The following is a 14,290-nucleotide window of genomic DNA, read 5'->3' as shown; positions in this document are numbered from 1 at the left end:
TTGTTTGCTTTAAGAAGGCACAACAAAGCTTTTCATCTGGATTGGAGTGTGTAGTCAAAAGCTGCTTTTTGTAGAAAAATGGTGGTTCTGTAGAACAGTTACATTTTACCAATATTAAGTGATAGTAAAATAGTTCATGTGCATACAACTTTCTCCCCCTAGCAGATGCTAGTGCATGTGTTTGGATGACAGTTTCCTTCTGGGGCCAGTAGTGTTTTCTCACTACCTTGATCTCAGCAAACGGAGGTGTGAAATAGCTGTGGAGATTCTAATTACTCTGTTCCCCATCAGCTCTTCCCCTGGGTGTGCAGGATCGCGGGCCGGTAGATGGAGCCCTGTGCCAAGAGCCGGCCCTGAACGGGCTGGTCAGAGAGGGCCGGGCACAGGAGGCGTCCTGTGCATCTCTAACATGGTTTATTCGGAATATGGAATAAGTAGACATGGCTTAAAAATCTAATGGCTCATACTAGCTGTGCAAGTCAAAGGAGTGACCATGTTCTGAGGAAGCTTAGGGACAGTTTTGGGGTGTTGATGGAGGTGATCAGGTGAATTACCCTGATCTGTTCTAGAACTCTTCTGGTATGCCATGTGCTTTCACTTTTCAGCTAATGTCTGAGTCAACTGCTTGTCTTTTGGGAAATCTTAATTGAGAATATAAAAAAACAGGGTCTGCAGGTCGTCTTAAACAGCTTAAAAAGCAGAAGAACTTGCTTTTTAAATTTAAATTTTAGGGTTCCATTTTGTATTATTTTGTTTTTCATTACTGCCACCTGCTAATCCTTTTGAAACTGCCATTTGGAGTGTTGAAATTGGTTGAATAGCGCAGTTCCAAATTTCAGTATCAGCAGCAGCTAATCTTGCATGTTCCCTGTTTTGCAGGGTGTGTGTCCACACCCTCAGCCCAGCACTGTGATACCCAGTTCAAGTAACCGGTACAGCTGACTCGGTTTGTTGACATCTCTGCAGTCTGCTTGTAAAACTCTGAAGAACAAAGGAGTTGCAAACAACTTATTTAGAAATAAATTTACCTGATGTGGGTTTGTATGCAGACTAGTTACTCTAGTGTGAGACCAGCTGCTAAATAGCAAGGTGCTAATTGCATTTGAAAATGCGAGATTACAGTTCTTAATTTCAAAGGGAGAAAGGAGGATAATGTTTTAGAGGTAATAGAAGGCAGTAAGTTTTTATTCTGTTGGGGCATGGCCTGGTTGGAGTTTTTTTGGTCATTTTTGTGTCAATAATTATATACTTTAAAAATCTTCCAGACTAGGATTATTCTGTGACTGTAACAGGTACACAATTTGTATAACTATACCCTGTATTTCTTATTTGAAATTCTAGATGACTTAATGTTTGCATTTCAAAACAATGGGAAGGGTGTGGGTGCCCAGTGTTGCTCTGACGAATATTTCTGTGCAGTAACACTCCTGTACACTACCTTATATCCCAAAAGAAAAATGTAGTCAAAGCCTGCAGATTTGTCTGATGACTATATTGACTACTAAGTTAAGTTGTGTTTCTGCTTGCTGTTCATTATGCATGTGAAACCTGCATTCAGATGTTAGGGAATGGGGTTAAAACTGAGATTGTGAAAGCACAAATTATGAGTTTTCTTTAATACTGCACTTCAGCAAACGTGAGTATACCTCTCCAGCCCTTCAAACCCAAGGATTTGTTGCACTTTGGAGAGGGAGCTATAAAGAGTATTCCAACTTGCTACTGTTTAAGTGCATTAAGAAAAAAAAACAAAACACAAATACTAATATCCTTGTGCTTTGGAGGGAGAAAGGAAAAAGAGGAGTGTGGTGGGTTGACCTGGACCAGCAGCTCAGCACCCTCACAGCTGCTCTCTGGGATGTGGGGGAGAATAGAAGTGCAAAAACTAACAGCTCAAGATAAAGAAATTAAAAAGAAAAAAACCCTAACAACAAAGGAAGCTGTGCAAATAGTCACTCACTGTCTCCCTCCCACAAGCATGCCAAGCCCACCCAGTCTCTGAGCAAAAGCTGGCTTGGAAGACAAACTGCTCACCCCATTCTTGCGTTACCCACTTTTTATTGCTGAGCATGATGATAGATGGTATGGAATATCCTTTTGGCCAGTGTGGGTCAGCTGTGACCCTTCCCAATTTACAGACTACCCCCAGGCTACTCTCTGGAGAGCGGAGAGAAGGAGAAGAAAAAGCCTTGATGCTGTGCAAGCACTGTTAGCAATAGTCAAAACATTGGTGTAATATCAGGGCTGTTTTAGCCACAAATCCAAACACAGCACCATGCCAGCCCTTATGGAGAAAGTTAATTCCATACAAACCAGACCTAATACAAGTAGTAACTTATTTTTCAGTAATAAAAATAGTCTATTTTATTCTAGAATCTGTTATGAAAAGCATTTTGTAATTTCATAGAAGCATATATTGATGTTAGAAGCTTAGCTGGATATATAATCTACTACTGTTCGTGTCAATTTTTATTTTTTAATGTTTTAAAGAAATTTGACTTCTGTTCAATAATTGGTCACTGCAGTGACTTTCACATAGGACTGATGATTCAGTATGTACATTTGGCATTAAGAATGCATCTTAAAATGTGTTTGGATTATTAGAGAATGATAGTGACCATGTTTTTATGTTCTTTGAATTTTTATTTATTTACTAGCAAAGGCTGTGATATCAGCACAAAAAGGAAGCTGTAGAAGAATATAAATGCTTGAATGTTTATAAACATAAGCCCTTTCCTCTTCAAGTGAATAGTTAGAAAGCTTTAGCTCAGTTACAAGGAGCACTTTCTTTGGAAAGGGAGAGGACTTTTTCAGAAGTTTGACAGTAAAGCCTGCAGTGAAATACAGGGTAGAACTGAAAAGACAGAAAGTCCAGAAAATTACCTTCTAATGAATGTTTGCCCTTAGAGAGCAAAAGAGGATCTTATTAATCTGGTATGAAGCTTGTAATGAGTGGTAGAATCAACAAGGTGGGTTTACCGATCATTAAAAGGTGTGGAAAAAAAAATAGACAAGCCTTCATTAAACTCAGCCTTAAAATGTTTTTTAAAAAAACAAAACACAGAAACACCAAGTCTTGCACCTGCCAGTGTATGGAGAACATCATGACAAGATGACTGATAACAAATGTTTTTCTGTGCTTGATACATCAGTTGAATTTGGCAGTTGCCCCAAAGAAAGTGGAGACCACCTCTGTGTATGTTCAGCATTCCTTATGTATCAGCACCTGATTCTTTTGAAATATTTTATGTAGTGCCTGAAGCACTTAGCAGGGAAATACAACACATGTTGAATAGCAGAGGTTGTAGTGAGGTCTGATGTTTTGACCCAGGGGAGTTGACAGAAGTGTAGAGCTAGCAATTGTGAAAAGCTTTGGGAAGAATCAGTTTTTAGGCTCTTGTTCCATTCTTCTCAATCCAGAAGTTGTCAGATGGTAATTGAAACAGATTAATTTCTAATTTTGATATAAGCAGAAGTAATATATTTTTCTCCTGACAGTGTAAGTAGGGTACCTTAAAGACATCTTGGTAGTTGCCTATAGCATGAGATTTCATCACTGCTGTAGTTTTTGAGGGTTTTTTGTTAACAGGTTATATTGAGTGAGGGAAGAGACAATGGGAACTGAGCCATGTGAAGAACTCCTGCAAAACACAGAACAACTCATCTGGTAGCGCAGCATCTTGTGATATTCTGTATTGATAGGTATAACACAGCAACTGATTGAAGGTCTGTTGATTATCTGAGTGGTTTATGAGAGCAAAACAGGAAACCTAGACAACTGCAGTCTTACATGCAAAACTATTTTGAGTGAAGTCCTTTAAGTTTTCATGTGTTAAATTTGCATTTTAGCAGCAGGACGAGGAAAAACTTTAATATTCTGAGTTTAAAGTTCATTCAGGCACAAAATCTCACTAGCTGTAATGTAAAGCATCTTTCAAAGTGCTAATTCTCTGTTCTGGCAGTAAAATACACGTGGTATATGCTTGCAATCTGGCCCATGTCTAGGAACAGGTTTCCTGCTGGGATAATTACTGCTAATTGCGATGCTCATGTATAGCAGTAAGGAAACTAGCAAGGTAAATTGGTCTGCATGCTGGGGACTTATGCTGGCTTCCTTGTTCAGATTTGCAAATGCAGTGTGGTTTAAACCCACATTACTGCTTTTTATCTTCCTCATTCCCTCTAAGGCATAGATTTTAGGTTGATGTCACAAAATCCCCTTTCCTTATTTTTTTAGTTATAGGACAGATCCTAGGTCATTATCTCTAGGATAAGCAAATGGTCAGGAACCTCAGTAATTCCTACAGGAACTATTGACAGTCTGATATAGGAAGGATATTCCCATTTGACGCTAGATCTTGGCCAAAGTTGTAGATGCTTGTATGATTTTTAAAATAGCATAAATTGCTTTCCAAAGATTTTTATCTTACTTTACATTGTTTTTATAAGTGTATCTATGTATATATTTAAAATAATGTCTTGAGACATTAAGTGTTTTCTAGGATTTGGACAGATTAAAAACCACAAACTGTAGTTTTAATCTGTCTCTAGCTATCTGGTGCAATATTGTTTCACTGTAGGACACTTTTTATTAATTTTTTTAAAGTCTTTTTTGTATAAAATTTGTTGATAATATGAAACATACTACTAGAATGTTTTACTGAGTCAAGTAGGGAGGTATTTAATTGCATTGATAACAGATAAACAATTTGGTATTTCTATATATACAACTATTCATGAATAGGGCTTAGATAAGCTGTTTTAATCACTTATTGCTCTATTTTATAGCTAATTTGGGAAGCAAGAGTAATGTTTTTTGTTCTATGCTTTTGAGGACTGGACATAAATTAATTACAGAAGTACAGTGTCAGCGTGAATTAATTATGCAAGTAAGCCGAGTGGCCATTTCATTATTTTATTGAAATGGCAAGAGTTTTAGAAGATCTTTTGTCGTAATAGATTAGCAAAAATTCTCTGGAAAAAAAAAGTCTTAGTATGTTTAAGGTAATGGAAAAAAATTGCTTTCATTACATCCTACAGAGATCCTGTTTAAAACAGATGACAGTCTGTCACGTTCAGTAGCACATCAGTCATCAGATTTATTCTAATTCCTTAAGCTGAACATTTCATTCAGGCTTGGTAGATTGTCTTGTCAAGCTACCAAAAGCCTCATAGCTTTTCTGTCAAGCATAGAGTTGCACCAGCAGTTCACAAATAAATGCTAAGCTGCAAAAATATTGTTTATTTTCTTTAACCTTTTATTCAGTTAACTACAGTGCTCTTTCATGTTACCTTCTCCACATGGGTTTATCGCGAGGTATTTGAGGGACTGCTTCCTAAACGTGCCTCGTCCTGACCACAGCCACTTCAGACCAAGGGCCACTCATTTTGGGATGTGTTGTTTTTACTGGTAGCAGCCTAGACCACCATGGTTATGACATTCCTGGTCTCATCACAAAGGCCTGGAGAGCAGCTTGGTTTGCTGCAGACGTGAAGGAATCCCACAGCCTGTGTGCGTGCAGAACTGGTGTGGCCAGTTCGGCTTCGTGGCCCTGGACTTCTGCTCGCCCTGTGTGCAAAGTGGTGATTTTACTGTCAGCCCATATAGCTGTGCCCTTCTTCCTATTTATTGATCAGAATCTCCTTGGGATGTGTTTTTTTTTGTGCTTTGTGTGTGTTTGTGCACAGGCAGCATGGCTGAATTGAGCTCCTTGGGTGTTTTTTTGCACATTTGCCACCTTGCAGAAGAGAAATTTTTCTTTTGTTTTTCTCCTCCCTGACCTTCTTTAATTCTGGGCCTTTTGCTTTCCTGAAAAGAAAGTTTCTGTGTAAACTGTAGGACTTGCATACAAAGTATACTTGAGCCTGTGTGGCAGTGAGAACTTGACTTAAGACACAGTTGACTTTCTTTGAAGTTGACATACATCTCTCAGTAGAACATTGGGAATGGTCAGTTGAAGTGATATTAATTGTATTGACAAGAGAAAGTAAACTCTTAGGTTGGTACATTAGTATAATTTATATTTAAGCCCAAGAATTGTGTGATAAAGTGATTTTTCATGAAAGGTTCATGTCCAGGTTAGGCTGATCCCTGTATTAAGCTGCTAATGCTATGGCATTCAACATGAAGTTGTAACTGCCCTTTAATAGGAAAAATACTTCCTTTGTTGTCTCAGCTATTAAAAGAATAATCTCAGCTGTGTGTTAATAATTTTCCAGAACCACCAACTTCAGAGCTTTACTTTCTACTTCTAATTCTTCACTGTAACTTGTGGGTTATGCTAATAAGTGTTTTTCTGTTGTTTACCTGTAGTGTAAATTGTTACATTTTCTCTCCTAATCTCTTGGTTTTCTGTGTTATAAAATCCTGTTATTTCTTTACACTGTTTTTTGGTCTGCTAAATGGCCAATAAATTCTCTTAAGCAGGCTTGTTCCTTTGAATGGATATTCTGAAAGACACATTGTATGTGTCTAAAAAGGAATGGTGGGGTTGAAGCCCTAGATAAAATTAAAGCCTGTATATATATAAAATAATTTGTTAAAATGCCAAGGTAATGAAAAGTCAGTAAATAAATTATACCTATTATTAATTTTGAACTGCATTCAAACATAGAAATATGTAGCATAGACAAAAGCTGATTACGCTAGGATAATTGTTTTAGGTATTTTACATTTATTTTTAAGATCAGATAAATGCTTGGAATTCTCACTATAGATCACAGTATGGTCCAGATGAATGCCAGGGTCAGTAAATGGAAACCCCTTCACTTGCCAAACACATTACTACTGTGGAAAATAGCGAGTGAATAAAATGAAACCAGTAAGCATCATCTTTCCTACTACACATTCTTTACTTGCATCATAATCTTGGAGTTTGAGTATTTTGGGTTTTCAAAGGAGTGAATAGGTACTAATGCTCACAGCATCCTCCCATATGTTACCTGCAGCCAAATTACAGTTAGATTGGCCCTGTTCAAATGGCTTTGTCTGTGCTGGAGATGCAGTTGATGGGCTCCAAATGCTATGTAGGTGAAGGAACCTGTAACTTAAGAATCCGTTTCTGTAATAAATTGTTTCCTTTCAGGAAGGCTTATTTTATCCAGTATTGAGTATCAGCTGTATCTTTTCAGAAGTGTTGACTTCCAACACATGTCTTGGTCAGATGGCTGTATAATACAGAAGCAGTGATTTCTATATCTGTATCTCTTGATTGTTACAGACTCTGGGCTGCTGTCAAAGCACCAGTGTTACTGAGGTCAGTAATTTACTACTGTTCCTTGAGACAGATCATGTCAGAGAGTAGTGGTGATAAGTAGTGACTTAACATGATGGAATTACTAATGGTTTTGTTTTCTTCAGAGTTTGTAGTTCATTTGTACACTTGCAACTTGTTCCATTTCAGCAAAGGAAAGGCCACTGTGGACAGGATCTGATCAGGCAGGCTTCAAGGCTTTTTGTGCCAAGTGGTTTTAACAAGTCTGAAGTTCTACTGTAGTTCTTGGTAAATACCTCAGCAGCTTTCATTTTCTGGGCTGGTGGTCACACCTCAGAGGTCTGCCTCTGGTGTGATCAGGGTTTCTTTCCAAAAGGCAGAAATGCAGCTCCCTGTGAGAATGGACTTGCCTTCCATTTTTTGGGGCAATGGGATTTCTTCCAGGATCCCAATGAGGCCCATTTCTCTGCCATGCAACTGTGAAAGGGCAAGAGTCAATGCAGTCCACTAGTTTGCTGATGGCATCCTGACTTTGTCATAAATGTAATGGTGCAATGGATGTACCCAGAGACTCCCCTATCTTGGGATGTATAGTCAACCAGTTAAGGAAGTTTAAGTTACTTTTCTGCGCTACAGTGGCATGAATGTAGGGTGATATAAATATGCATGGGAGCAAACTTCAGCTTCTTGCTTTATGGACTCAGAATTTGATGGTAGACAGAATAAACACAGTTGTGGGGTGCTACACGTTTTCTCACACTGTACTGAAGGTGACTGCTGTGCAGGTGTACAAGGTAACTCTAATTAAAACAGTTTCCCCTTGAAATGTAATTTTGTTCTTCCTCTTCACTATCCAGTGGTTGACTAATATTTGTCTCCAGAATGTTTTTCCAGGATCTGAAGTGGAATTACAGTATCTGAAGGTTACTAAATATTAGGCAAAAATTATAATTCTCTTCATAGTTTAAAAGTATCTTTCATATTTCAAAAACCCTCCTGGATGTAAAATTCTTTTGGCAAACATTCACTGTCTTGCACTTACAAGAGAAAACTTACTAAAAATAGCATATGCTGTTATCATACTGAGGTTCCCCTCCAGTTGTATCTACCCAGTAGCTTGTTTTCTACTTGGTGTAATATACACTCTCCTAATTTATCTTTAAAGTTACAAAAAAACCACCCCAAAACAACCCCATTTAGTATTACATATTGCACTTCTTCAGTAATACAGCCATTCAGTCCGTTAGAGAGATCTGGGAAATTAAGAAATGTCTGTGTAGTTCTTGAAAATCCCACATGTAATACAAGTAGTCCAGTGATGGACTTTTACATAGAATTGTATTACACAGTATTGCAGTTAAAAAAAGTCAATATTTACTAATATGGGAATGTGATACTGTAAATAAAAGCAAAGTTTTGTTCTGATTGCTACAGAAATTAATGCAGACTAATGTTAAACCCCTGTTCTAGAGTTAGTAAAAATAATTATCTGAGGTATTTTGAAATAAAACTGTTTCTAATCTGATTTTTAAAAAACCCCATTGTGATCAGATCATGAGTTTGCTAGTTGTAGGGTCTCTGCACGTCTCAAATGTCTTGAGAAACAGATTTGTTTAGGGAGGTGTCTATTAAGGGATGTCTGAGAGTAGGTGTGGTTTTTTTCAAGCTGTCCTGAAAGCACTGCAGAAAACCTTTTAAGTACTAAACTGCCTTTTCCTTAGGTTTACCTTTTGGTGATATTTAATGAGTATCTTCAACTCAAAAGTAATCTTACACCTCAATGAAGTTCACTGTGATGAGTGAATTAAACGCGCTTAACTCTTCTCCAGCAGGAACAACATATTGTAATAAGCTAAATTATGGCAAAACCCACCACCTTTTTCCATTGCACTTCTTTTCCCAAACCAGTCTGCTCAGCAGATGCACATTCCAACCAAAGAACTGAATACAGTGAAATACTTCCTTTAGGTAAGAAGAAAACACGAGAGGACTGTGTGACTTACTGGCGTAAGTTTTTACAAATTGAAATGTTTGATGAGATGATGTGGCTTTAAAGTCTTGAAGAAATTAAAAGAATAATTCTGGAGACTGCTATGAAAGCTGTGTCAATGTGGCATAGCTTTATCAGAAAAATTATCCCTTTTTATTACGTTAAAGTCTGTCTGTGTTAAGATTTGCCTTTGAGAACAAGGAATCATGACAGCACAACATTAAACCAAAGTTCTCTTCATTCAGAATGTGTTTTAAGAAATAGTCCAGAAGACTTTCACCCTTCTCCCAGCTTGATTGTAAAATAGAAAGCTATTGGGAGTTTTTCTAGAGCTGTAATTATGCTCAGAAGCCATCCTAGTGCATATACCCAACTTTTTCAGGTGCTTTTTCAATATGCAAGGGGAGCTAAATCTTTAGAGTCTACAAGACTTGCAGTTTCACAATGGCCAAGAATGTCGTCAGAGTATTTGGACTGTTGGCCAGATTTTTCCTTTTTTGATCATGTGGTTTATTTATATTTCTGTAGCTAAAATGTCTTGAGGTTGATTGTTGTTACCAAGCAGTGCAACTTGTAATGCCTAGTACCTCTGACAAGCAAGCCTCAAAATGTTCAGCACAACTATGTACAAGGGAAAGCAGTCATTAAAATAAGCCTGGGTTTCAAAAGTGCTAAGGAAGGATTTTGTCTCTTTCATCTAGTAAGTGGATTTAGAACTCCTGTGCTCTACCCAGGAATAACTGGTGTGGGGCCAAGATTCAGTTGCTGTCTCAGCTCTCTGTAACCTCACGTAATTTCTTCTTTTCACCTCTGGTGTCAAGTGTTTTGGCAATGAAAATGTTAATGTAGCATGATGAATCAAGGAATAATGAATGCAAAATATCTGAATTTATGATGAGGTTGCAAGAAAGAAGACAACGTTCATCTGTTTCTTTTTACAAAAAACCTAAAGAGAATAGCTTGCAGAAACTGGCTAGATAATCCCAGGTCTTGATTTTTTCCAGGAATCTATTTTCTCCATTTGTCTGTGTGGAAAGAATCTGATTTCAAGGCTCAGAACCCCTAATAAGAACCTTTTCTGTCAGTTGTGTAACCCTCAACTTACATGAACCTCTTTGTAGTTTCTATACTCAGAGGAATTCTTTAAGGTTTCCTCTCTGTAAATTACTTTCCTGGTTTTGGCTGAATGATGTGCTTACTAAGGGTTTAAAGGGTGTCTGTCTTCAAAACCCAGTCAAGAAATGGGTTTTTTTAAGTCGACTTTCCAGCTTCTTTATTCCCTGTGTTGTATATCATTATAAATGATGACAAGACTCAGGAATGAAAATTATCTTCTTATGAACACATATATTTAAAAAAACCCCAAGCAACTGAGCCATTTCATTGGTTGAACAGGAACAGAAGTGACAGAGCTGTTATGGGTGATCTGACAGTTTTGCCTGTGCTTAAAGTTGACCAGCACCTCTGACTCTCTCTGGAGTACCTTTTTCCTTTGAGGTTTCCATTGCTTGTAACTTTAACATTTTAGATGGAGTTGGTTTGTTGATTGTGGAGGTTTTTTAACAGTAGGCATTTCCTTTCTGCTGGGTGAAGATGACTTTTCTTGGTAAGTTTTACCTGAGAGGCGGTTTTAGATATTTTCCAAACTAGGGTTTAAGGATAAATATAATTGTTTTCCCCAATGTAAACAAAAATATTGCAGCGTTTTTATTGGGAAACCAGTTTGTGGTCATCTTTTGCATTCATTTCTTAAAATTTGGTAAGGTGGCTCCACTGTCAGAAATTCCTGTCTGTGATAATGTGACTGATGATCTTAAACTTCTTCAACTTCAGCTAATGCCTCTTTTTGTTATTGTTGTCATCAGTTTGCAGTTTCTCTTCCCAGCTGCCTGGCACTGATTCAGAGTCACTGGCAACTCCCTTTCATCCTGTACTTTCCTTTGTTGGTGCAAGGAAAGGAAGCAGTGCAACACTCCTGTGGTGCTGAATGTTTGGGGGTTTATCTGCTTTGGTTTTTAGCCTTCATTTAACTTCTGAACATTCTCAGCAGACAATTTCACTGATTTCTGTGCGGTTCTCATTGAGTTCTGGCCCACCTCAGAATACTGGATTCTTCTCTTATGGTCCAAGACTATTTCTGGATGTGTAGCTTGCTATTTTGGATGGTACTGGCTTTCAGGTTTCTTCGATGTTGCATGATCTTTGAGAGAAGCACCAGGATTAAATTTCTAAAAACACTAGCCTGCTACTCATACCTAAATAAGCAGCAGCAGCACGTGATAGGGCATGTTATGCATCATACATGTGAAGCATGTTGTAAAGCACTCAGCCAATGCATAGGGTTGGATCCGATGATCTGGGGTTGGACGTGATGATCTCTCGAGGTCCCTTCCAACCCCTATGATTCTGTGATTCTAAAATGCTCTGAAATGTTATCTGGGCATAAACAAGCCTGTCCTGAAGGGTGCTGCAACTCCCTTCACTTCTCACTTACAAGGATGAAGTTACTACTTGTCAATAAATGTACTGTGTACTGTCTCTAGTTGCTGGATTTGGGAAAAAAAAATAAATCAGGAGGTGAGGAGAGAGTACATGTTTGAGTCATAAATTCTGTCTTTGCTCACACCCGAGCAGTGCTATATGTTCCAATGCTCTTGCTGCTGTGCAAGTGTAGTTAGGGAGCAATTATGCTTTTAGTTAAAGGATAGCTCTCTCTTCAGAGAGTCATCTAGGAAAACGACAGCTTAGTTAATTCTCTTAAAAAGAACAAAACCAGCTGATTGGAATCAGTGGTGTTTTGTTTTCTCTGCTCTTTTTATCTTGTGAAATTTCAGGTGAAGTGATTGTCTTCAGCAGCTCAAGTGTACGCTGGTGGAGCGGATAAGGAACTTGGGGGCAAATCTAGTGCACTACATATGTTGGTCTACACCAGCAGTGGAGATGCATTTGTATTTTCATGCTGTTCAAAACAATCTGCCAAGAGATGCAACCGGTGCAGCTGTATTTCCCTGTGAGACCAACGGGCCCCTCTCGTCCCCACACACGGGACTGGGTCTTGAAAGGTTGGCATGTTTCTGACAGGCCTCTGCATGTTCAGCACTTGTGATAGTTCTTGGTTGGGCTCCAATATACACACTGTTTGTAGCCTTTGTGCTTTTTATTTTTAGTGCATATGCTGTGAGGAAAAAATAGCACTATTTGAAGGTATTTTGAAAAATGAGTTGGCTGGATAAAGTGAGTTTCTCTGCTTTGGAGGGCTTTGTTGCCTCCTTTTCTAAGTCACTGTTCTATCTTCCTTTTTTCTGTGAAGGCAGCCAAACAATTAAATTGGAATGCTTTTTGCAGTAGAAACATAACTTCTGCTTGATTCTATTACTTGCACTAGTGGTTTATGAATCTGGTACTAAGTTACAGCTTCTCATTTCTATGAGCATATAATGTTCTGTGACTTTAGCTTTGCTTTCATGGTCAGATCTACGCTAGCAACTTGTTTCTGTGATAAAAGAAATCATGATTGGCAGATTTGGGAATTTCAAGATAGGAAATATATTATAAAATTAATTTTGCAACATAAGCACTCCAGACTCAAATGTTTCTTCAGTCACTTCTGTAGGTAAAATGTGACTTTAGTCACACTGACTTTTTCTTCAGTTGGGGGGGGGTGTGCATTTGTAGGGCTTGAAGCAAATGCTTTCAGAAAAGCAGGTGAAATACTGGTATCAGTGGTCCAGTTTTGGCATGAAGCTGCCCCAGGGCAGGGTTAGATTGGATATTAGAAAAAAGTTTTTCACTGAAAGAGTTGTCAGGGCCTGGAACAGGCTGCCCAGGAAGGGGCTGAGTCACCTTCCCTGGATGTGTTCGAAAAAAGGGTTGATGAGGTACTTAGGGATATGGTTTAGCATAGGATGGGAGTGGTTAGACTTGATGATCTTCAAAGGTCTTTTCCAACCTTGTGATAGGACCTAATGCCACATCACCCATACATGTAACAAACTGGAAAAAAAGGGATGTTGGAGACAAGTAGTCCTCAAAACGCTCCACTGATGCTGCTGTTGCACCATTTCCTCCTTGTTGGCATTCAGCCTGTCTGCTACGTGGGTCACCTGTGGTTGTGCTTCACTGCTCTCTGTTTTGGTTTTGTTTTCCCTGCTCTCGTGTCCTACCTTGTTAAGCAGAAAACAACCCAGGATGTAGTGTATTGTAGGAGTATTAGTTCTAGTGGTTTTGTTTTATTGCCATCCTTAAAGTAATAAAGTAGGTAGGCAGGAAGTGACCTGTGAGTATCATCCAGTTCATGCCTCTGCTCTGAACAGGGCCATCTCAAGCTTAGATCAGGGTGCTATATCAGGATGAGTTTTGCACATCTCCAGCATCTTCCACGATTTCTGAGCCACTTTTCCCAGTGTTTGACCCTCCTCACTGTGAAAAATCTCTTAGCCATAACTCTCAGTTATTTATGTTTTGCTTTGTCACCAAGAGAACAATGTCTCTGTCTTCTCTCACAAGGCAGCTAAAACCCCATACCCCTCTTCCCCTTTAGCCTTCTCTCCTTAAAGCCAGCTAACTCAACTCTTGAATTCCTCACATGTAATGTGCTGCAGGCCACTAATTATTTTGATGTCTGTCTGCTGGACTTGCTTCAGGATATCCATGAGAGGGTAAGACTGAATACAGCTCTGAAGATGTGGTCTCACAAGTGTCAGAAGGAATGAATCACTTTGATTCTTACGATCCAGTCAACTGAAGGTAATTTGCAGGTAGCCCTCACCACCATGAGGACATGATGCTGCTTCTTACCAAAGTGTTCTGCTAAATACTCTTTTGGCTTCAGATTAGAAAACAGGTAGTTTAAAATACGTGTCTGTATCCTTATCCTTAAAGACTTCAGAAATTGCACTCTGGTGGTAAACTGTTTAGAAACAGCGATCTGACTGCCATTGTGACATCGAACAATTGAGTTATAAGACCAGTGAACTGTTTCCAATGAAGCTGAAGGATGCCTAAATGAATTGACTGTTCCCCATTTGATGAAGCATATCATAGTTCCATTGTTAGAGTGAAAATAATGTTAATGGAGGTGTCACAGAAG

This window comes from Gallinula chloropus (genome assembly GCF_964237585.1).
Source record: "Gallinula chloropus genome assembly, chromosome: 4".
In the NCBI taxonomy this organism is placed as follows: domain Eukaryota; kingdom Metazoa; phylum Chordata; class Aves; order Gruiformes; family Rallidae; genus Gallinula; species Gallinula chloropus.
This window is presented reverse-complemented; position numbering follows the sequence as displayed.